The 4251-nt window shown below is 42.9% G+C and overlaps 1 protein-coding gene across 1 annotated transcript in view; it reads right to left on the reverse strand.

The window, feature by feature from the left end:
• Nucleotides 1-4251, reverse strand: part of abcf1 (ATP-binding cassette, sub-family F (GCN20), member 1) — a 112522-nt gene that overhangs the window by 68706 nt on the left and 39565 nt on the right. The window lies entirely within an intron of this gene.

Below are 4251 nucleotides of genomic sequence, written 5' to 3' on the forward strand. Positions count from 1 at the left end.
TAATCCTTCAGTTGAGTCTCGCCATAGACTCCAAAAACATTTAGGGGGAAACCAAAAAACCAAACCTCAAGTCGTTCGTCTAAAGGGACAACAGGCAATTGAACCAAACTACAGTGAGGAAAATAAGTATTTGAACACCCTGCGACTTTGCACGTTCTCCCACTTTGAAATCATGGAGGGGTCTGAATCTTTCATGTCGGGTGCATGTCAACTGTGAGAGGCATAATCTAAAAAAAAAAAAAAATCCGGAAATCACCATGTATGATTTTTTAATAATTTATTTGTGTGTTACTGCTGAAAATAAGTATTTGAACACCTGTGAAAATTAATGTTAATATTTGGTACAGTATCTTTGTTTGCAGTTACAGAGGTCAAAGGTTTCCTGTAGTTTTTCATCAGGTGTGCACACACTGCAGCAGAGAGTTTGGTCCATTCCTCCACACACATCTTCTCTAGATCAGCCAGGTTTCTGGGCTGTCACTGAGAAACAGAGTTTGAGCTCCCTCCAAATATTTTCTATAGGGTTTAGGTCTGGAGACTGGCTAGGCCACTCCAGAACCTTGATATGCTTCTTACGGAGCCACTTCTTGGTTCTCCTGGCTGTGTGCTTCGGGTCATTGTCTTGTTGGAAGACCCAGCCATGACTCATCTTCAATGCTCTAACTGAGGGAAGGAGGTTGTTCCCCAAAATCTCTCACTACATGGCCCCGGTCATCCTCTCCTTAATACGGTGCAGTCGTCCTGTCTCTTGTGCAGAAAAACACCCCCAAAGCATGATGCTTCCACTCCCATGCTTCACAGTAGGGATGGTGTTTTTGGGATGGTACTCATCATTCTTCATCCTCCAAACACGGCGAGTGGAATTAAGACCAAAAAGTTCTATTTTGGTCTCATGTGACCACATAACTTTCTCCCATGACTCCTCTGGATCATCCAAATGGTCATGGGCAAACTTAAGACGGGCCTGGACATGTGCTGATTTAACCAGGGGAAACTTCCGTGCCATGCGTGATTTTAAACTATGACGTCTTAGTGTATTACCCACAGTAACCTTGGAAACAGTGGTGCCAGCTCTCTTCAGGTCATTGACCAGCTCCTCCCGTGTAGTTCTGGGCTGATTCCTCACCTTTCTTAGGATCATTGATACACCACGAGGTGAGATCTTGCATGGAGCCCCAGTCCGAGGGAGATTGACAGTCATGTTTAGCTTCTTCCATTTTCTAATAGTTGCTCCAACAGTTGATCTTTTTTCACCAAGCTGCTTGGCAATTGCCCCGTAGCCCTTTCCAGCCTTGTGGAGGTCTACAATTTTGTCTCTGGTGTCTTTGGACAGCTCTTTGGTCTTAGCCATGTTAGTAGTTGGAGTCTTACTGATTGTGTGGGGTGGACCGGTGTCTTTATGCAGCTACCGACCTCAAACGGGTGCTTCTAATTTAGAATAATAAGTGGAGTGGAGGTGGACGTTATAGAGGAGGACTAACAGGTCTTTGAGGGCCAGAACTGTTGCTGATTGGCAGGTGTTCAAATACTTATTTGCAGCAGTAACACACAAATGAATTATTAAAAAAATCATACATTATGATTTCCAGATTTTTCTTTTAGATTATGTCTCTCACAGTGGACATGCACTTAAGATAAAAAATTCAGACCCCTCCATGATTTCTAAGTGGGAGAACGTGCAAAGTTGCAGGGTGTTCAAATACTTATTTTCCTCACTGTATATTTTGCCATGTAAATCTAACTTAAACCAAGTTAGGAATGGAAAAATAGTTTGGAATGCCCTTCAATAGGTATAAATCCCTATATATAATTTTTCAGCATGACCCACCCTTTAATTGGTAACTGTAGCTGATCTAAACCATGATAGCTTACACACCAGGTGCATATAGGTGAAGGTCTTATGTAAAATCCCACTCATAAGCCCAACTAAAACCACATAAATGCATGAACACATAGAACCACAATGGCACCCACTGGAAACCACCAGCAGCAACCTTTGCTGAAGGGACCTACAACTCCAACGTGGGTCTCCAAACTCCATCCAGTGGTCGCCTCTGCAGTTCAATCGAGGGAACCCTCTGCATGCTGATCAATCAACACCTCCAATCATTGTGGATTTATCGTTGTGGATTATATGACTTTTCCAATGGAATTACCAACAACATAATGGAATTACCAACAACATTATGGAATTACCAAAAACATTGTGGAATTACCTAAACCGTTGCGGGATTACCTTCTTTGACTTGTTTTCCTCTTGCTGGATTACATCAAGATCAAGGACATTCAGAGGCGTAAGTTCATGATGGAATTCATCCCCATGGACAGGCGATGATTTCCAAAGGGGGACTGTAGTGAACTAGGCCTCTGACCTCAACCTGTCTCTGAAGACCCTCATGGGACAGGAACTGTTATTTCATTGATTTGAATCCAGAAATACAAATTATCTCATCAAGAGACTATTTAATTTGTCCTGAATTAATCAATTGAAAGAACACTCTTCCTTTTTACATTATCATTACTATTTTAGAATATCTTGATAATCAAAGTGTGTTTAGTTCATACCATTTCTAAATGTTGAAGTGAATCACTCATTTAAATCAACTGTGAAACAGTATTAATGATTTTTAAACCTCAGACTTAGAAATCAAGTTAAATGTCTATTTACGAAGTAATTGTGCATTTTGAGCTTCTGTCTGAATGAGTGGATTTGATGTCGGTCAGAAGTCAGAAAGCAAGTTATTAGAACGAAGTGTCTTGTTTTTAAAACTAGCAGACAGTAAATAAGAAGCTGGCACCTGCAAAGTTGTCTCACCTCTTCATAAACTTTTCTCTGTCTGTACTAACCGTTCCTAAACATTCCTGCATCCTCTCTTGACTCTTAATAACCTCTTGACATCACTAGAACCACCCCTTGCTGGTTGTTTCAACCAATCAGGAAGCACCAATTGACAGGAAGTGAGTACTCTTTAAAAAGTCAACACTTCCTGGGACTATTCAGTCTTCCTTCGGTCTTCTGTGCCCCTTTTCCATTAGTACCAGTACAGGCCGACTCGACCCTACTTGGCCCGGTTCTGAGGCTTTTCCATTAGTACTGGTACTTAGCACCTGTTACTATTTTCAGTACCCTTGGCTCTGTGGTTCTAACCGGTACGAAGAGGTACAAAAACGTGACGTCAGAACACTGTCGGTCACTGATTGGTCGGGGGCGGAGTCGGGGGCGGAGTCACTGGATCCTTCAGAAACGTTTCAAAACAATAATCCGCCATTTGCAATTTCTCGGACTGGAGCAGCGGCTGGACTTATTTTAAAGATTTTAAAAACAATACTGACAACATCTTGGTCTAATGCTGATGTGCTGGCATTTTTTGTGCTTGGTGGCCGACAACATAATTCAGAGCAAGCTGGATGGAGCTCTGCTGGTGTACCCCGATCCTCCCTCCGGAGCCTCCGAGCGCCAGACCGGGCAGGGCATCATCTCCACGGCTCCAAGTTCAGCTGGTCACCGCGGAAGATCCATCGATGTGCTGACTCGGAGGCTCGGGTTCCGGATACCAGCCTTGTGTTCTCAGAGCTCCGCTGGTCACTGCAAAGCTGGAGATGGGGACTCGCAGATGGACGTGGCCAGACCCCGGCCGCGCGTAATCATGAAGGCTGAATCCTGATCCCTCCCGCAGTCAGGCAGACTGGACAGTCTGGGACGGACGGTGGAAGCGATTTTTAAATAAAATAATATTTTGTTTTTATACAAAAAATGTTTTAAAAAATTGCTGAAGCGATTTAAAAATGATTATTATTTTTTTACACGTAAAATGTTTTTTTTAAATCGCTTCCACCGTTCGTCGCAGACCCGTCTCTGTCCGCCTGTCTGTGCGGGTCGGACCTTCATGATTACGCGCGGCTGGGGTCTTGGAACAGCCTCTGTGAGTGACCAGCTGAGCTGGAGCTGGGAGGATGAGTCTCCCAGCCTCCGGAGGAGAGGATCAGTGAGACCAGCAGAGCGTTGAAGATTAAAAAAAAAAAAAAAAAAAGACGGTGCCAGCTTCATCGTGAAATCCTGTTTTCACTTTAATGACTGTTAACTCAGCTGAAAATCATAAAAAGACACAAAACTATTGGATCTCAGGAATATTTCCCTCAAACATGTTTAAAGAAGAGACGACCTTCAGTTCAACTTTATTTTAACTCACAAATGTACAAATCACAAAACAAGAACTTTAAAGCAAAGCTAAAAATAAAATGTATATATGT

The sequence above is a fragment of the Nematolebias whitei genome, chromosome 19, assembly GCF_014905685.2.
Source record: "Nematolebias whitei isolate Nwh7 chromosome 19, NemWhi1, whole genome shotgun sequence".
Lineage (NCBI taxonomy): Eukaryota > Metazoa > Chordata > Actinopteri > Cyprinodontiformes > Rivulidae > Nematolebias > Nematolebias whitei.